Source organism: Salarias fasciatus, chromosome 22, assembly GCF_902148845.1.
Source record: "Salarias fasciatus chromosome 22, fSalaFa1.1, whole genome shotgun sequence".
NCBI lineage: Eukaryota > Metazoa > Chordata > Actinopteri > Blenniiformes > Blenniidae > Salarias > Salarias fasciatus.
Window position 1 is genome coordinate 18066165 of NC_043765.1, and position 21649 is coordinate 18087813.

Genomic DNA, 21649 nt, shown 5'->3' on the forward strand with positions numbered 1-21649 from the left:
ACACACACACACACACACACACACACACACACACACACCACACACACACACACACACACACTCAAAGAGGCTCAAGTGAAAAATCCAGCCACTGACATGACCTGTGGAAAGACCACAGAGTTAAAAAATCCTGTTAGCGTTTTAGTGATATAGTTATTTTCAGTCATATGCAGAAGTTACCATTATGTCAGTCAACCTTTATAGGACACTAAAAGTACAGAGAAATTGGAAAAAAGGGAGATATTAAGAAATAAATAAGGGTGTATTGATATATTGAAACATATAAGCATCAATGTATTTGTGCATAACTTGACAAAGTCATATTTTTCATGTGCTTATAGCTTAAAAACTTTTGTAAATAGGAGGTTTTTCCTCAGTGGCTGTCTGTAGAAGTTTGTAGAAGCCTTTTCTTACATCCTTTAGTGTAAAGACTTGCCGCCACTGGGCCAAGGAGGAAAAAGAGCAGTCATTGTATTTTTTATTTAGACCGTGTCTGTATGCGATCAGTCTTAATTTACAGTTTTGTGTATGAATGAATGGGATTTTTTCATTCATCCATTCATACTGAGTAGTGTAAAGCATGTATAAAATCCATGTGAAAGAAAAAGTACAAAAGAGGCCTTACTTGACACAATACACACATTCCTTCCATGAGACTCAGTTCTGTAACTTGGATCTCCTTATTATTGTTAGTTTGCAATGCCAATGGGTAAATAAACCAACATGTGTATTTATTTTAAACTAAACGCGTCTGCGACTTGTAATATCTTGTAAAAGACACATCAATCAAGCAAGAATTCCTAGCTTATTTTTAATTGCTCACTGAAATCTGGCAGGAAAGTTGTTCTTTTCATGCGAAAACTCACGAGCGACGAGACCATATGACGAATATATGATCTGTTTTCCTGGACTTCACTGCGTGTTTGCACAAACCAAACTCAGTGACAGTTGGTACCCACAAATATCAGAGCTCCCTAAACTGGTTTTGGACTCCAATCAGAGTTTTCTTCATATAAGTCAGTTTCCACACAAGTTAAATATGACTTGGCTGGCTGGACCATAATTACCCAGGATGAAAAAAAAAAAATCTCCCATGAGCCACTATTAGCAGTCGATCACAGGAAGTCTGCTTTATTTATTCCTCAAACAGAAAAACTATACACAAAACACAACAGTTTGAGTCAAGACATGGGAAAGAAAAATTCATCTGAAACTCTGGCATTAAAAATAAAAAAGCGATGGAGTCAGCGATGAGGAAGCAAAAAAATCGACGTTTTGTTTTTTTTTTAAACTCTGGAGAGACTCAAAGTGAAAGTTCATCACCGGATCGGTGGATTTCGTAACCTCGCACTGGTGGGAATGTTGCCTCTCAGAACGGCGTTGCCACGGTGATGAGGGTTCGCCCTTTGCCCTCTGGCCCCTGCTCTTTGCTGCTGGACCCCCGAAACATCGGCAGAGAGATCCCCCGGATGGAAATGGATGGAGCAGAGCTCTGTGTGTGTGTGTGTGTGTGTGTGTGTGTGTGTGTGTGTGTGTGTGTGTGTGCTTCCCCACACTTCCTTGAAAGTCTTCCTACACACAGAGCGCACGCATTCATTTTGGAGCGTCTGTGTGTGTGTGTGTGTGTGTGTGTGTGTGTGTGTGTGTGTGTGTGTGTGTGTGGTTGTGTGTGTGTGTGCAAATGCACACAAAAAGGAGGAGAGGGGGGTTGCAGAGGGAAGGAAAATGCAAATATTTGATCAATTGACATCTGCTTTAATCTGTGAGCCAGCAGCCAGGCTGCAGAGGAACACTCCCTTTGTACAATCACATTCTCATTTCCTTCACACACACAATTGTTTTTCCTCCTGCGTGTGTCTCTCTGTCAGCCGGCGCCGAGCGTCATTTGGACGCTCGCGCTCGCCTTGCAGCGTGCAGCGATCTGAGCGTAAATCACAGGAAATAAATCATCAACATTTACTTTAAAGACAGAAGCTGGGATGCTGCGAGACAGAAATCTTAATCACCACGTCATGCCGGCGCAGAAATACGGAAGTCACATCGGAAGGAAGCAGCCAGAACTAACAATTATGACTTTTCACTGCAGATCTTATTGGATTTATTTGTGTCACGTGAAAATAATATCAAATGATGAGACAGCAATGTCAGCTGTCAGATTCAGTTTAATGAAAACCAGTCCGTACAGGAACTTATGACCTTTTCAGGCAGAAGAGTGCAGACGAGAAAAAAAAACAAAAACCTATTAAAATGTGTCGAATTGTTTGATAATAAAAATGAGGTATTTGTTTTATGCCAAATTTGATTAAATTATATGAGTTTCTTCAGTTTTTTTGTAATGTAATGCCATTTTGAATAAAACTGTATACTGATCTGTATGTATTTGAAGAACGGCAAGCCGCTGCACATTTTTATCTTGCTTTGTTGACCTTAATTTGGTTGGTCAGATGTAAAATCAGGACTTTTTTTGACTTCGCTGTTGTAGCAAATAACAACTGTACACTGGACCCAAAAATGTAAGCAAAAAGCAAACATACAGTTTGTACAAACCAGGCGGTAAAACTACGATGAAGGATTGTTTCTTCATCTTGTCACTTATTTACTTTTATCAAATTCCTCCTTCAAAAATACAACCAAAAGTTTTTTTTTTCAGCCAATATATGTATACATTTTTACACTTTTATTTATTTAAGCAATCTCCTGTCAGAAATGGCTAATTATGGCCATTTGAGCCGGATTCTTTTTCCAGCGCTGCAGGTATTGAAATTGTTCAAAAGCGTTCCTCACTCCTCAGATGTGTTTGACTTCTTTTTTTTTTTCTCCACCCCGAAAGTATTTCACAGCTCCTGCAGCATTTTTTACGCCATTTTTTTTTTTTTTCCCTTTTCTGACACTTTGAATAAGAGAGACATGGAAAAGGATGGGGGGCGGGGGGGTATTTTTCCAGGCAGCATTGCTCTGCAGATAAAGCAACACAATATAATAAAGGAGCATAATGGTTTGTAATAACAGCCTGGAGTCCCACTCTATAATTTAGTCTTTGTTTATTTGTTTACTTCCTTGTTGTATTTTATGTGTGTGTGTTTGTGTCTGGGTAGTCTGCGAGAGGAATTGATTGAGAGAGAGAGAGACAGAGAGAGAGAGAGGGAGAGAGAGAGAGAAAATATTGTTTCTTTGTGTTTGTATACCTTTAATTGTGCATCCACTCGCAAACAATCGCAAGCTGCTCCTAATTTTGTTGTCAAACACGCACACGCCGGTGGAAACGGGGCCTGCCGGAGCGCACACATCACTCGGCCGCTCCCGCTCTGGCGCCGGCTGGGAGTGTGTGTGTGTGTGTGTGTGTGTGTATAATAAGTGTGAAAAATCTCATTAATGCAGTGCGGCTGCTGCGCCGCGGCTGCTGCTAAGTCCCTTGTATTGTCACTTTTCTCCAGGGCCCCTGTGCGCTAGCTAGCTAACTAGCATCATCACCATGGAGACCCCGGCAGCTATGCCTCCCCACTCATCCTCAGGACCCTCGCCCTTATGCTGCGCGCACACACACGCGCGCACACACACACACACACACACACACACACACACACACCTTCCCTCACTCTCCCTTTTTGTCCTCTGACAAAGCTTGACAAACCGCATGTGACTTGGAGGGCTTAGCACCGGGGAATTGTCAGAACCCCCCCCTCCCCAATCTCCAATTCACACACAGTTCAGGCCCTAAATAAGCAGCCATATTGATTTTTAATGATCCCGGTTCTTGGAAAAAGCCTTTCTGCTGTGGAGACTGAAAATAGGTGATCATCACTTTTGTTTTAGCAGATGTTAACGTGTTAAAAGACATTTATACATGTTCTTCTGCAGCTTTTATTGAGCTTTTGTAATCTCTCGAAGGAGGGGGGTGCACCATTATTTTTCAGTGCCTTTATCTGTTTCTTTCAATGAAAACAACAGTTTGAGGAGAGCAGCTATATTACCGTGAAAGAACAACAACTAGAGCTCGAGTCCATTCAGTTCTCACCACATCCTTCGTCAGCAGGGCTTGTACAGTCTTATATAATTCACCAGAGCAGCTCTTTGCCTTTACGCAGATTTGAATGTTGGCCTTTGTTAGCTTTAAAAACCAAGGTTGTAAGATTCAGTGAGATTTCAGTTTGGTGCAACACTCCAGCCAACCAACAAAATTGGAAAAAATTTGTTAAATGAAGTGAAATTTATGCTTCTTTTTTTTTTTTTTTAGCTGCTGCCAGGTCTCTATAACAGCTTATATTTTTGGAGATTGTAGTTTTTATAAACTACAATACTTTTTAAAATGTCATGATGATTTATTCATCTCAGAACTACAGATTTTATCCAAACACAAAGCCAGCTGTGTTCACGGCGGGACTTGGTGAAGGAAAACAGATGGAAGATGCTTTTTTATTAATACGATTTCCCGAGTAGCCATAATATGATGATGAATGATGAATTCAACTGTAGTTTAGTCCATGTACATAACAGGTTTCTGGCCTGTGTTCCAGGATGAAGTAAAAAATGTAAATGTTCTGTGTTAGATACACATAAGGATTCTCTCAGAGCCATCTGTATAAACTCTCAGCCCATTATATCTGTCTCCTGGAACCTGCCGAACACAGACCCAACGCTGCAGGAATCCTGGGGTCAGTAGTGAAGATTAGAGGATAACAGGAAAGGATCTGCGCTGAGCCTCTGCGTGCTTCACGACTTCGCAGACGCTCAGATATATATAAAAGAATGTTACCTCCTTTTGCCATTTCCATGTCAGCTGTGAGTAACTTTCTCCTCTCTGGGACCTTGGCTTGCTTGTTGTTTTCAAGCGGCCTCCTCTGGTTGATGGACTGACGCGCCCTCAGCGCGGTGCAGCGCATGTATGGAAACATCTGTTCGCCTGTGTGACCACACAGTGAGGCTGATGGTCCAGATCTGGACGTATAGGCCTCACGTCCGCCTGGTCATATATGGTCATGATTGTTTTGTTGCTCCAGTTGGCACGCTGCGTGTGCCTGGGATGAAAGATTAAAATTTCCCTTTTTTAGATTAACTTCATCTCATTTTCCCACTTTAAAGCGTTCGACACTCTCGTTCTTAAATTATATAAATAAAATAATCTGATATTCTGACAAAAAAACAAAAATAAATTAATTTACATTGATTTCAAAATGAATTAGAAGGTTCACACTGAATACACAATGCATTTTTTAAGGGGGGTTTAGTTCAGTATTTTATCAGTTTTTCACGACTCCAAATGGTTTTTGAAGAAAATAATGAATAACAATCATTTTTTGAAAGTTGAATATGAAATTTGTACAGTCGCCCGACAACATCGGCACAAAACACACAACTGAGTACACATATGGAGGTGATTTCATAGATCAAAGTGTCTCTACAGCTAATTAATCTAGATCAGTGTTAATTAATCAACTTAACCTCAGGCTTTAGAGACCACCCTCTAATGTCTCTCTCTCTCTCTCTCTCTCTCTCTCTCTCTCTCTCTCTCTCTCTCTCGGGAATGCGTTTAAATGCACAACGGTGTAAGACTGTAGAAAATGTCACAAAGTCACCTGCTTTGACTTCTAACTGTAAATAGATGTGATTTGAGCGAGATGGGGCAGCAAGAGGAGATTAAATAAAAGTGCAGGAGAAATTTACAGTAATAAAACAGTGCACATGTGTGTTAAAACAAAGCCTGCATGTGCTGCAGAAAGTGGAAAGAAAAAGCTGTTCTGCTGGAAAAAAAAAAAAAAAAAAAAGAGGAGAAGCGGGAAAATGATTAACCTCTGAGACATTTACCTAATTATTCTGTCCAACTTTAAATGAAGTGAGCAACCTCGGAGCAGGAGCCGGTCAGTGGCGCTCATGTAAAATGTATGTCACCCTATATTACAGTGTGCGGAACAAGAGCCGCTGCTACTTAATATAATGACACATGTAATCTTTATTCTGCTGGCACCCTGGAGGCGCGCAGCTTTGTTGCAGAAAAAGGAAACAGCTAACCCTTTAGCCCACAGCTAAAGCTAAATAAACTGGCAGTCTATTGACACAGGTGGGAGCCCCTGAAACCATGTTTGCATGTAATTATGAGCGTTTATGTTGGTATTAATGATACACTAACACGGAATTCAAGGGTGAATCGGATTTCCTGCGCTGCAGATGTGTGTGCGAGAGCGCTTGATTGAGAGCCTGCTGCTGCATGTATTCATGCAATATGTACAAATGTAATGAGGGTGATTTAGTGTTATGTTAAAAGGCCAGAAGCTTACATAAGATGGTACTTTGTTTATTGAATTCTGAGCACAATGTGCATGAAGAGAATATCCCTTTTTGTAAATGACTGTATTTGTTAAAGGTGTAAAGCAATGGAAAAATAAAACAGCAGCGTTTTGTTGAAGGTAGACAGAAAGAAAGAAAGTAAGTAAATTAGAAATATCAAGTGACACAATCATTATTTTCACTGTTATAATAGTCAAAATTCTGAATCATTGCTTAAATAATCATTTTAGCAACGAATGAACAAAACATCTGTTAATTCATTTCCTCTTAAATTCTTCTTGAAACTAAAGAGAAAGGTAAGGTTCTTCCATTTCAAATCCATAATGCACCTGATTTTTTTACATTTATTGAAAAGAAGGGGCATCATGGGAAAGATTAAAATGAGACCACACACACACACACACACACACACACACACACACACACACACACACAGTAGATGGCCATTGAATGTGGATGAGGGTTTCCTTCAAAGAGCCGAGCGGCCGGTGGCAGCTGTCAAGTGCAGCGAAGAATCTGCCGGAGCATTCCTGCGGTTTAACGCCGTGCTTTGAAAAACAAGGGCTGACCAAGTCCCCGGAAACACCCCCCCACCCCCTCCTCCTCACTTCCACACACCCCTGCGTGTAATAAAAATATCAGAGGGATGCCCAGAGTGAGGAAAATGAGGGGTCGGCTCCTCGGAGGGGGCTCGCCCCCATATGTGCAGGTGTGCGTGTGTGTGTGTGTGTGTGAAGCCAGCAGCAGTGTGTGTGAGCCTGCATGCACCCTCAATGTGCATCCAATCACGGTTTTAAGAGTCATTTGCAAAATAATTGCCATAATTACATAAGTACTAAAAAATAAATGCTGATGAAAAACACCTTGAGTGCTTTTTCTAGTAACGTGGACAGTGTGACTTTAGAGGCACCTGCGCTCAGATTTCCACCGCTCCTTCCACCTCTGACTCCTGGACACTTTCAGCGTGTAAAATCTTCTCCTCCACACAGCAGCTCCGTGTAGGATAAAGCCCATGCTGTAAACGTTTACGGTTCCTCACTCTTCCACATGCTGGATCACCAGCTGTCCGTGACCGCCCATCACGATAAAGACACCGTTAGTTCAATGGCAAAATAGAGGAATTAAAAACAAAACAAATGAAGCAAAATCTCAGGTATTTAATGAACAGTTTAGTTAAAATATACTGTAATTATTCTTGTGGTTTGACAAAGTAAGCTTCTGGAAAAAGTAGTAAACGAAGCTATGTTTATTGGCCCGATGTCTTGTTTATTTTTTATGAACCGTTTGATTGCTTTAACTCTCATCCTACAAGAAAGCACGGAGAAAGGGAAACAGCCGAGCACGCTGAACCATCAGGAATTTATAGTTTATACAGTAAAATGCATCACAAAAGAGACACTATGTTGGGTTTCTGAAACGGCCCTTCATGTCTTAGTGTGTGAAACGGCAGCCTCGATGGAAGTCGGTCATTAGCGTCCACCGGGCGAGGTCGGCCGTCCAGACACTCGTTCTCGCTCCTCACGCGTCTGCTGTAAGCAGGAGCAGCAACTTTCCACAGCTGAGCGTTGGTGGTTACGAGAAGCTGCTCCGAAGTGACATTTTAATCTGACAAATTTCTCTGAATGATATTCAGCTTGGCAGGCCCAATGACTCCCATCTGCTACACACACACACACACGCACACACATGCACGCGCGCAGAGAAGATGTGCAACCAGTCACGACTGGCTAATTATGAATGCGCCTCTTTGTGCATGCGGAGGTGTGTCAGTTGCGGCTTCGTGCGCGTCTCCCATGAGCACGTGGGAGTGTGTGTGCAGGCACCAGGGGTGAGGCCGCCGGTCCAACCGCAAAAGACATCCAGCTGAACGCAGCAGAGCACAAGCATATGGACGTTCTGAACCTCCGCTGCATGTATGTGCTTCTGGAAAACCACCTTCCCTCTTAAATCTATAGTTTATCCATTAAAGAATTATTAGGTTTGCAGGGAGGTGGAACTGATTCCAGCTGACAATGAGTGGAAGGATGTAACCCAGAGAGACAGACCACAGACAGACCAGATTAACTTGACATGCATGTCTTTGGATCCCTGGAAGAAGAGAGTTTTGCATGAACATGCAAGCCCCCACAGAAAGGCTTTGACTATGAATCGAGATTAAATGTGCTAACCACAACACCTCCTCAGTTTAAAAAATCATCTGTTTCACCTGGAGGTAGTTGTTCAGAGCAGATCTTGATACATTAGGTTGAATTTTTGCTTGTAATTCACTTGCTCTGGATCGATGGAAAACTGCTCACACGCACGCTCAAGCATTAAGAAAGATGAACATTTCCTTTCCGGCCAACGTTACGAAGCGCCGTCCTTTAACCCTGATCCCGGCGTAATGATGCTGAAAGCTGCGAGGTCTGATCAGCTGATCCCAGTCAGCCTGGCGGCTCTCAGGGAGACGCGTCTCCTGCCACGCCGATGTAATGCGGCTCTTGTACAGGAGACGACGCTCAATTCTTTTGTGTAAATCCCTTCCTGTCCTCGACGTCTGGGGCACAATCTCAGGCACGCGCGCGTAAAAAGCCGTTGTCGGGTATCATAAAGCGATCCGGGCCAACTGTGCCGCTCAGAACCAGACGGCCTCCGTCGAAGGCGGCGTGCCCCCGCTGCCGAGGAGCCGAGGAGCCGCCCGCTGCGGGGGGCTGGCACCGAGGTGGAGATGTCACCAAGAAGGCCCCCGCTGCCAGAGCGGAATGATAAAAATGGCTTTTAGTTCGACAAAAGAGGTGAGATACTGTATGTGCGGCTCAGCTGCCAACCCAACAGTTGGAGAATAATTCGGTGAGAAATAGAAATGTTTGCTGGAACAATCTACTGGATAATTTTGGTGCAAATTAATCTGCCTCCCTCTCTGTCGGCTGGTTGAATTATCTCCCAGCGTCGAGAGCACGTCGGTTTCTGTTCTGGTCAGACGGCGCTCATCTAATTTGATTTAACGGTATTACATATTTAGGAGCTGCTGCATGCCTGCTTGAGGAGATTTCAAGCTGCCTCGCACCTTCGGATTAGCGGCATTATATTTACATTACAGAGACACTGGATTTCCTTATATGACTTTCAGTGGCAGTGATAAAAGCCATTTCTGAAAATATGCGCGCCGCTATCCTGAAATCAATCGGCTGATTTCCATTTTTGGGCGGGATACGCAGCCCGTCCAATATTTATTCAGGTCAGGCCATCGTGTTTTCCTGCATGCTATGAATTCATTTGGAGTTGAGATGTGTTTATATACCTCGAGTGTGTTGCGCCTTCTCTCCGTGCCGCCCGCCTATAACGCAAACACTCACAAACACGCCACGCTGTCAGTTTCCTCGCAGTTCTGGCTTGGCTAATTGTTCCGTGCGGCCAACTTCAGAGACTTTCCTCAGACAGGTGACGGGTTATGTTTTAAAATTCCCGCAAATCTAAACAACATAAAGTGCTGGAGACAAATAACTTCCCCGACTGAGGAGCCCGCAGGAGTTGATGAAGCACAAAAGCTTTATTGCTTGTAAGGGAGGACAAAGAGGAGGAGGAGGAGGAGGAGGAGGAGGAGGAGGAGGAGGAGGGAGGCAAGTAAATGAGTAAAATGGAAATAGACAGCGTTTGTGCGTGCGCGAATGGACGGTCCCCGAGTCTAATCTTCGCTTCGGTCCCAGGCCACAAACCGAGGTGTTTGCCAGAGGCGACACACACTGCTCTCAGGGGCTGTAGGGTGCGGAGCCAAGGTCAAAGGTCATCATCTGGATAGTTTTAGCTATTTGGGAACGTCCCCTTCAGTGCTGATTGAGGTCAGGCGGTGTGGCCTTGAAACCTGTGACCTCTAATCCCTCTGCAGTCATCTGGCTGTTAGCGTAGAGTTTCAATGCACAGGCACTGAAAAGACTTTCAACAATATAAATAAAGGGAGATCACATTGGAAACTTGCATTTCTTTATTATTATTACTATTTTTTTTTTCCCTGGTTGAATATGTTCTATGGTTTATTGTTGAAGACCGATTGATATAAAGATCTGAGAGAGACTCGAGGTATTAAAAGATTCACGATTTGAGTGTAAACATATTGAATGAAGAAGAGCTTCATTCTCATAAATGATGTAAAGTCACATTTTATGCAGCAGCATGGAGGGTTCCTGTTTTTTTAACAGCTATACTTCATCAACAATTTGTACCATTTATCATGGAAAATATGTTAGATGTAGTTATTATGTGATATCTGTAAAATAAGACAAATGACCGATCATCAGTGGCCTGAATCCTTGTTTGTATCAGCCAATGATCGAGCCATGGTGTCCCTTTATCCAATATACTTTTATGTGCTCCCACTGTGTTAATAACATGAAGTTTATGGAGTGCGCTCTGTAATTAAATAATGCAAGATGACTTTGAGGGGGGAACGTAGTCGATTTTTCTTTTTTTTTTTCTTTTTTTTTCGGGTGTTTCCGCGCCGCGGCCCCCTCGCGGCTCTAATGGGATACAGATGGTAGCCAGAGGTTGGCCGACAGGCGGTCGGCACCACAGACAGAGACCAGCGGGGAGTGTCCTGAAACTTGTTCACCGCATTACTGTGCCCCACACGCCATGTCTGCAGCCACAGAGTGTGTCTGTGTATGTGTGTGTGTGTGTGTGTTTGGGACAAAGAGCAGGCCCTTTTTGTCGGTCAAATACCTGAATCACTGCAGTTAAGAAACCTTCAGGCTGCAGGCGAGGATCTTTGTTCAGAAAATAGTGCTGAAATAGTTTTTAACCATTTTATTTGATGTGCGGACATTTATCTTTGGTGATGTGGATATGCATTGTAGGAAATGCAGTTTTCATTTAAGTAATTACCTTTTTTCTCTCACTAGATGTAACTCTAGTCTTCACCAGACTCTCCAGTTTCACCCGCCCTCAGTGGCCCGGGGCGAGACTAGACCATTAAAATATACTGCCACAGAGGAATCTGTTGCGTGGAAGACATTAAATACAAACAACTTGACAGTAAAAGAGCCAATTTAGTCCGAGTCCAGGCTGTCTCCAGCAGCAGAGTGTTCCATAATCGTTCACCTACAGCCCTCACAAGTTTTCTAGAGATTAGCCAGACTCTGAGCACTTTGGTTGGATTTTGTTGGGACTCCAGCAATTTATGCCACGTGTGCTGCTGCGAGCCAGTCACGAGAGCTTGTTCAGATCTTCAGCTGGGCTTTTGCTGTGAGTTTTCCCTGGCTGATTTTCAGTAACACTGACTTTGACATCAAATAATTTAACGATAACCTCATGATGATGTTGTTGAATCTGATTTTATCTATGTAGAAAAAGGCAGGAAGTGGCCCACAGGCCACATGCTGGCGATGTGTTGCATTAACCGCAGATTTTCAGACGCGATACGCTGGTACTATTGACACCCTTTAGATGTGTTGAAAGTCTGCGTCAAGAGCACATCAAAACCACTTGACTGATTTCCTCTTAGAAGAAAATTGCACCAAATGAATCATTTAAAGAAATTGCATGACATTATGTGAGACAGGAACTGTTTTCAAAATGAACTCGGAGCAGTTTACACCCGGGACCGGTCACCAGTCCGTCACAGCCCCTTTAATATAGGATGGATAAAATGACACGTTTTCCACATTCCATTAAATAGTGTCTCAAGATTGACCTTCAAACACAGAATCGACCCTCAAAGGGGCATCAAGACATTTCCATCAATCTGCACATCACCCATACACGCAGCCCTCATACAGGATGCATTTTTTGTAGCTTTTTGTTTCTTCTTTCAAATCTTTTGGATTCCCTCCCTAATCCGTTCTGATTCCAAACCTTAAATATCAAGAAGAGTTTGTGAGGGCTCGCTAACTGTGACATGAAGCTAATTTGTCGAGCTGTGTGACTGATGAAGGGCTCACGGTGGGACGGTGCAAGAGTTTAGGTCACCCCGAGCGAGGAAAAGCCTTTTGATTTATCATACAAATCCTCCTCCGAATGCTCCAGAGGACTGATGGGATGTGGCATTTGAAAAGATCTGCGGGTCAAAGAGCCTTTGAACTTTGACCCTTGAACCGTGGCTTCCCACTGAAGATGGAGACAAAGGGAGAGAGGAGAAGTTGCACCTCCTGGCCTGCGCAGCGTGAGCATCGTGAAATCTGATTAGCAAAACATCTAAAGAGAGTGATCTCTAAAGATCTGCGCTCCTCCGCCATCATAATGTTATCCAAACACTGTAAATCTCGCTGGCGTTAACTATAAAATATGTCCAATGAAGTTACTGTATACGCATGTTCAGTCCCTTCATGCGGGAAAACGGGAACATGAGTGAGTGCTGGACAACTCAGGAAAGCCGCGGAGGGCTTCAGCTCTAAGTGGTTTGATTAGCCATCAGCCCGTAGCGATGGGAGCGTCACTCCCTTTGATTACAGCACAGGAGAGCACTGGAGAAATACATCTCCCCAGCCAATACAAATCACCTCGGGGGGCTGATTTAGCCTCCTGTTTTTTTCACTCGCTCTCTCATGATGTAATCAGAAATGCTGTCATTGTGAAAAACAACAACAACATCAAAAAAAAACAACCCTAACTACAATTACAACAGGTAGATTTGCAACAAAAAAAAAGAAAAAATGGCTAAAACTGCGGTGTGTGGAGAGCAGGAAGTGACAGACAGCTCTGTACACCGGGAATAATTTCCATGCAGGGAAAGCTGACAACATAAATCAAAAGTCGGCGATGTGAAAAAGAGGCCAGGCGTAAACACCCGAGATGAAGCGCTCCCCCTTCTCAAAGCGGCGTGCTAAGTAACGTTTTTATGATGCCAAGCACTTTGTGACGACATAATAAAACTTCTTGTCAAGTAAACAGAATAGTTGCCAGGAGTGTAGGAGTCGAGGGTTCAGCGTGTTACCGCTTTTGAGGAATAACAGGCGTCCCTTTAAGGCTGAGTTTCGTCCCGCAGCATCTGAGCGCCGCCGGCCTGCTGATGTGTCCTTGAGCGTGACAATAACTCCCAGCCAGGCTCCAGGGTCACTTCTCTGGTCTCTCATCTGCCTGGAAGGGAGCTGAAGGGCACATTTTCTCTCCGGGCCATCAATCCTATATCAATGAAGTGAATGTCAAGAAGAAAACCTCCATAAAAACCCCGGCTGCAAATTTGGCGTTAACGTGACAGACGTGCGGAGCGAAGAACACGGTCAGTGGTTCATAAATGATGCATCAACACTGACATCACCTGAAGCAGGTCTGTGGATTTTTTTTTTTTTTTTTTAGTTGGCTCTCTGCACTTGGGAAGACTCTTCGAGCGCAGCGCTGAATACAACAGCTGGCAGTTCATGCCCCCTGCTATTTTCACTCCAACACACCCCTAATTTCTTTTTGGCTCCCCCTCCTCCGAGTTCATGCTTGACTTGCAGCAGCTTTTGTCCAGTGACAGAGGAGCTCATCTGTGAGGGGGGTGTTGGGGGGGGCGCTCGGTTATTGGGGCCCAGTGACTGGTCTGGGTTTGGCTGGAGGAGATTTCCTACCGGCCACGGCTCCCTCACGTTCAACACTTTGAGCAACATGTTCTTTTCATGTAAAGAGCCGCCAGCTGGAACATATGCCAATGAAGCCATGTGGCATTTCCTTTTTAAAGCCCCCCGAAGCATTACCTACTCTTTGAGCTCGTCCCCCTGTCTTCTCGACGTGGGAGGATCCAGAACTTCTCTGTTTCTCAGATCAAAAAAGGGACGCTGGTTCACCGAGTGGAGAGAGGAAAATGCAATGCAAGCCGCTTCTCGGGTTCCGGGTCTTGTTTTTAAGTTCAGCAGAAACAAGTGAGGACTGAACTGTTGATGAACTGTCCAGACAACAATGTCTCAAATGGATGGTTCATTATTCTCTTTGCAGTTGTATAGAGGTCATCGTATCTTGACGTCCACCTTTATCTGACATTACAGCAGTGCATGAAGCAAGAACCATAATCCACACTTTCACAGTTAAACTAAGTGGATTTATTTGAAGTTTGTTGCTGTGTAATTGGCAAAAATTGGCTGTTATTGAATGCTTCTGCTTTCTTTTAGAGAGAACAACTTCAAATTTAGAAACCTGTCAGTTAGGATGGGAGTGAAATGATTCATTCTGATACATTCATTCCCATCTGCTCTTTTCTCTTGGCTTCTCCTGCGCATGAAGACAAATAAATTGCCTCTGTGTTTTTTTTGTTTTTTTTTTTACCTCCTCAAAGTGAAGCTGTCTCACGTGGGTGAAGTCGTCCGCAACCAGATTCTGAGCGGAGCGGCCAGAGGCCTCCAGGTCCGACCCTCACGGCCGGCTGGTTCACTCAGGAGTGATTACGCTCCGTAGAGCTGCAGTGCATCTTAATGGTAAGTACTATATTTAAAGAACAAAGAAACTTTTGCATGATAAAATCATGTCAGCTCTCATTCAGGAAAAGAGGACGTCACACCGTTTTCACCTAAATTTAGAACCACTGCATGTAAGTCAACAATCTGGCTTTAAAAGAACTGTTGAAAGATGGAAATTCGGTGGCGCAAATGCTGCACAAAAGTGTGCAATCAGATTTCACTTTACAACGATAAAATGTGGATTTTATGTCCTGAATGTACGACTCTGGAGTGGAAAACTCTTTCAGGAAATGCAGTTTAGCCGCAGTCTCCTCATTATATCTCTCAAGCAGACTGAGGGCTGGAAAGGAAACAAACAGAAGAAATGTTAACTACAAATGGGGTGGGGGCGGAGTGCGGTGGGGTCTAGACAGAGGAAATGGCTGGGCGTTTGTTGGCCTGCTTCTATTAGGGAGTGTAAGAGTCAAACGAGACTGTAAAAATGCCAGTCTTAACAGGCAGCGGCAGGATGGGCCATTAAACGCGAGGAGCCAGGTACACACATGCGAAGCGCAAGCACACACACAGATGTACCAAAGCGCACCAGAAACACAGATTGCATGCAAATGGGCCGGCGTATCACCCATTCTAATCAGACCGCTCGCTGCCTCCCTCCCACAGCAGGCCCGCCACGTGCTCCGTCCCCAAAGCATTGTGGCTAATTCCGCCATTGACAGCCAGTGCTGCGCGCTAATCCATTTCTAGATGGTGGGAATTGATTAGAGTGCAGAAGACTCGTGCAGGATAATGAAGTTAGAGCACAATCAGCTAATTTTAAAGCGTGCAACATATGCGTGCGTGTAGTGTAGGGTACATTTGCACAGATTGCACACATGAATAACCGGAGACTGACAAGCGATGGACGTTCACGCAGGTTTGTATCCATATGTATGGCCACACGTGCACACCCACGTGCACCGGGGTGTAACACGGCAGTGCTTAAAGAGTCGTCTTTCTCCCACTCGCTGCTACCTTTTCATTTCGGGCTTTCCTGGAAAATGTTTCAACGTGTTTCCATCACACAGCTCTTCCCCCCCCCCCCCCCCCCCCCCCCCCGTCTTCCTACCTCCGTCTGCCTGATTCTCCCCCTCAGCACAGATCAGTCTGTCCATCTCCAGTATTTTAAGCCAATCAGCCAGGCGCTGCACACATGCTTAATGAGCTCACGGGGGACGTGACACGACTGCAGCGACAAGCACCCACCGCTTCCCCAAAAATCAGCATCCAGCTGCTAGTGTCTAATTGTCAAGTAAGTGGCAAATCATCGTAATATGGCAGACAGTGGGGAATCCAGGATTTTACTGGCAGAAACACACACACATACACGCACACACACACACACACTTGGGTTTGTACAGCATCACTTGTGGGGCCCTCTCACTGACATAATGCATTCTCTTGCTCTTAGCATTCACTGAGAGCTCGCAGCTAAGTGAATAACCCTGATCCTTTAACTGCAGTCCCGAAACCACTTCCTGGTCCTTAACAGTAAGTAAAGCTTTGTCAGACTACACAAACACAAGAGGTGATCCGCTTCAAGAACCAGCACATGAAGGAAGACAATAGCCCACACACACAAACACACATGCATGCACACAAGCACATGCGTGTGCACACACACATTTGCATCCCTCCCGGGGACATTGCATTGACTTCCATTCATTTCCTGCAGACTCACAGTCAGCTAAGCTAAGTGCCGCTAACCTCAAGTTAACATCACTCAACTCAAACATGCATTCAACAAAAAAAAAAAAGAAAGAACAAAAAAGGACTTTTCTTTTGCAGAGATGTTCTTTGTCCCTATAATGTGAGTGTGTCAACACATGATGGTTCCCACAGCAGTGATGAATACACTTGTACACACACACACGCATTCAGATTAGCTTTGAAAAACACAAAAACATAACCTCAGTAAAAACCAATAGGAACCATGTTGTATTTCTTGTGAGTTTACTTCCAGATTGTCCATCAGGCATCATTTTTTTTAACTTCACATTGATTAAAATCCCTGAATTCCGTCTCAGCTGTTAGTAAAGGTGAAAACTACTGTAAACATGTCTGCCATCGCTGTTCTATTTTAAAGCAAACAATTTAAGAGCAGAAATGACATTACAGTGCCGTATCAGTTCTGCTGCCCTCCTTCATTAAATCCCAGTTATTTCCACTGGATGCAGCCTCTGAGTGTACTTATTGCCATAGCAACACGGTCATAATTTATCATAACCAAGTGGCTAATATGCCTATAAGCACTCTGTGATCTTTGACCTCGCACTCACTGGCTGAAATGCTTAATATTCCCATTTCATTGTCTGGTAATTCTCTCTCCCCCAGTCTCTCATTCCCCCTCTCTCTCTCTTACTCACCCGCTCTCGTTAAACGCATGTAATTGCCTAATTCAACATGCATTAGAAATGTAGTGTTTAAGTAATCATCTCCGATAAGACTAGGATAACATTTCAATTACCTTGCCGGTACGTTATCTTTGCTGCAGTGTACATAACAATTAAATAATCAGCACAGCTTGACAGAAGCAGCTGCTACGTATACAAAGCGTGTATTCACATATTCATATATCTTATTTTGTGGAATGTTTTCGAGGGTGTTTTTTTTTTTTTTTTTAATTCTGGAAAAACAGTTTGACTTGTAGAAACTGTCAATCAACTTGACTGAGCAAAATGTCTCCTCATCATCTGCTGCTGGCTGCAAATGAAGGTGGGAAAAGTGGTTTTATTATCGTGAAATCAGCAAAGCTGTTACAATTACAGAAGTTTCAATGGTCTCCGTTCTTTTCTCCGACACTCATTATTCCTGGATTTGCTCAATTCTCCTGAACATGTCCGACTATAAGTGACAATAACAGCAGGCCAGCATGATGAAGTCTTATGTACTTGAGCAAATATAGTAAATAAAGAAGCTCTCCATGCTTCTGGGAATGACTTCTCTCCAAAAACTTAGTTTCCCTTGAACTTCACCAGCAGGAGCTTCACAGATGACTTGCAGAAACGCTGCCAGATGTTTTCTGTTAAGAGGGGGTTGCCCTTAAATAAGCTTGGATTGCCACTTCAACACTTTCCCTTCCCCAAGCTGCACATTTTATCAAAAGACATGTGAGGAATGTCGGCTAATAGCTTCCTCACCGAGTCTTGTGGCTTTCTAGGTGGATGGCAACGTGTGTGCGTTTTACAACAATGACCTTGCACAGTGCCATCATTCTTTTCACTCGCTCCGTCATCCACAGCTGCTCTGGAGCTGCGTTTTTGATTTTGCCATCAGTTAACCCCCTTTTATGTATTTCAATTGCACGCACAGTGGCGCAGCCAGCTTTTCAACAGCTCCCTCGTGTGACTCACAAATAGAAAGGTCATGTGAGACAGAGGAAGAAACAGGGCTGAATGGCGAGCCCTGCATTCCTGACAATACGATTAAAAAAAAAAAAAAACCTGCACATATTCTGAGACGCTTCTGTCTGTCTGCCGGCATGTGGGCCGAGGCAGTCGGAGTCGGATATCCACTTCTACTTCAAAACTTGTTTTTCATCGCCTGGCGGGCCGATAGCAATCTGAAACTTTGTGCTGGCAACTTTGAAGCAACAGAGTTCGTATGAGATTTGCGATTCTGGAGTTTCAGCATTATGTGGGGAAATCTTCAAGAAATCATACCTTGAATAGATACGTGTACACATGGGACAGAAAATAAAGTGAAACACTCCTTTGCTGTCGTAGGCTTGAGTTTAATGGGCCTTTTTCTACAGCAAATCAACAACAAAGCTGCATTTTATTACTCCAATAAAGACACACTGATCAAGAGTGTGCCAAACAGCATGATTATGGATAAAGAATGTATAAATACCAGTTACTCCGGAAGATTATATATTATTTTAATGAAAATAAATATGACTCTATGGGCATTTAATTCAACATTTAAGATTTGTTTAAATTCGGAAAAAAAAAGAATATTTCAACATTAGGCCATTTTTGATAATGCGTAATGGAGTAATTACAATGAAACTAAGGTAAAAATACTGTCTATCAATTTTTCTGCATCTGAAAATGCAACAAATCCCTTCACTTCCCCCGTGTTTGTGTTCTCTTTATAATCTTTCATTTTTTACATCTTGTTTGACAACACAGATCTGGTACATTCACAAGTCTCATATGAAATAAGCCATCATGACGCTGCTGTGCGTTCTAGAATAAAAGCCGGAGAATTTATCAGAGGCTGCCATTTAATCAACAAGCCATATAAATGGTGTTTGATAAGGAAGGGGAAGAGGGATATCCCAGACATGAAAATATGCGAGAGTTTATGCACTCAGTAGGAACCCTTTGAGGTTTGTTTCTGCACATAATGAATTTAAATGCATTACAAGGCTATATTTAGAAAACAGGACTCCCCCCCTCCTTGAAAACAAGTCGTTTCATTTTCGCATTTGCCAGCGAGACTGCAGAGCTGATGTACAGTTTGACACAGAATTTAAGAAATTGACATGTCAAGGAGGCAGTCTCTCTCTGCTGTTAGTGGTTTCTAAGTATGTTTTATTTTGGGGGGGTTGAGCTGTCTGTGTGTGTGTGCGTGTGTGTGTGTGTGAGACGCAGTATAAACAGGCACGCTTGATCGAGACATACAGCAGTTAGTGGCTTCGACCACATACTTATATTTAGATCAGGGAAACCACAACGTCTTGTTTCTCAACGTCTCTTCTTCCCTCACATGCAACATGGAAAGAAGTGTTGCTCGATCCCTCTCGCTGCTCTTTTTCGACCTCTCTTATTATCTCACCTTTAAATGCTCACTCACCTGGCTATCTCTGTTCTGCGTCTCGCATCTCTCTTGTTTTGGTTAGTTCCGCTTGCTCGATTTTCATTGTTTCTCTCATCTGTTTTTCTTTTTTCTTTTTTTCTTTTTTTCTTTTTTTCTTATTTCCCTCACAAGCTGTCTCCTCTCCCCTCAGGTTCTAGTTCCTCCTCCATCTCGCTGGGCTTTCGCCCCTCAATATCGTTCCTCTTCATCTGCAGCTGTGTCTGAATTGAGCTGAGCACATCTGCCTCGGGAGAAACCGAGAAGAGGGAGGGAAAGTGTAACACTCGGGAGCTGCTGCCCCTGAGGGTTCATCGCAAACTCGCTGGGCCTTCGTCTCCAACCTATTGTTCTCCACCCTGTTAGAAGAGGCCGAGTACCTGGCGCCGGAAGAACACACGTCTGCATGAAAGCTTTCACTTTAAAACGAGTCAAATCGGGCTTGTTTGACCTGTGAAGCTGTGCAAAAGTGTGTTCGTCTCTGAACCTGAACCCCTGAGCCTTTGGAGACTCTCTCTTTGTTGTCTTCCCACTCCGTCCTCGGTAACCTGCGCCCGGATATCACGTTCGAGAAGGCAAATTAACAGTGAATTTGCAAACTGCTCAATGTGACGGATTTTCGAAAGGGAGATGGAGGGAGAGAGGGGGGGAGGCGGCAGTGGGGGAGGGAAGGAGGAATGCACGTCCAGTGATCCCATGATTTGCTCGCAGACAAGTCCTGTATAGCCCTTTTCAACGCGGGCACAATGAGCACTCTATCGAGGAGCTAACCAGCCATGTCAAGCCATCGCCTGTTTGATTAAAGGGCAAGAAAGAGGGGCTTTATCTGCTAATGATTGGGGGGAGAACAAAACTTATTCTGTGTTCGATTGGTATGGCTGCGAGGAGGACTTCTCCGTGCAGATTTTTTTTCTAGTCATGCATAAGAGGAAAAAAAAATGTCAATGTTTGACCCGGTGTTTAGATGGAGGGGTACTTGGGCTTATCCAGGCAGAGGTCAGCGAGTCCCAGCAAAGTCAATATCAGATGCGGAGATGTATGCAGGCATTCAGGCTTAAGGAAACACCAGGCTGACACAAAGCACATCGGCGTACAAGTGTACACACAAACACACAACCCACTGAGCACACACAGTCTCTCTGAACCTGCATTTCCATTTGGACATGTTGATTATATAATGTAATAACAACTAAAAAACAGAACAGTCAGGCCAGACTATACGTTTTTTTTTTTTTTTTAATTATCTTTCCAAGTATCTCAAACTTAAATTGTCACATCTTAGGAGTCAATAAACTGTATGATTGACCATAGACTGTGCAGTAATATACACATATAGGACGATGTGCAACCAAAGTTCCCGTTTTCATATTGCTCGAACATACTGAGTCTTTTATTCAACGCCACAGAATGACATTTTGCTGAACACACTGCCTTCCGAGCGCGCGGTCCTCTCTCTTCCTGAACCGACCGTCATCCGTATGTGTGTCAGTATTTACGGAGCGCTCTGATTCCGATGGGAGTCTTAATTAGTGCCTCATTAAAGACAGGTGCTCTGAAAGGTCAAACATGTCGACAGCCGACACGGGTTGTTTGACAAATATCCGGTGCGTTGTCTCCTTCAGGTGTTTAATTGGAGTGATCACGACTTGGCCTTTTCTAATTAAATCCGAGTCATTGAGATTAAAATAATATCTCGTCCTACGTTTGCTCCTCACCTCTTCCTCACCGCCCGGCGCCCCGAAGGCCAGTTGGTTATTCCTCAGCTTTCACCTGAGAAAACATTTACATATTTTGTCAGCGCCAGCAGCAAAGAGAAAAAGGATGCGACTGCATGGATGAGCAGTATTTAACTGCTGCTTCATTCAACGGAGTAATGAACTTACAAGAAATTTAGAAAAGACTGGAATACGCAAATATAAACACAATATGACATTTTATGATTTCAAAATGCACGAAATGGAAAAACTGTGAAGCTGGCCCCCTGAAGTCAATGGAATAAATAAAGATTTGTTTTTCCTAAGAGGGGAAGAGGAATCCTGTGCATGTTTTCATCGTTCATTAACATATTTATATAAGTATACAAAGACAATCAGCAGACATGCATCAAGAGTGCAATATTTATCATAATGCCAGAAATGGAAGTGTTCTGATCTCATACAGAAGCAGAAACCTCCACCTCTTCTGAGGTC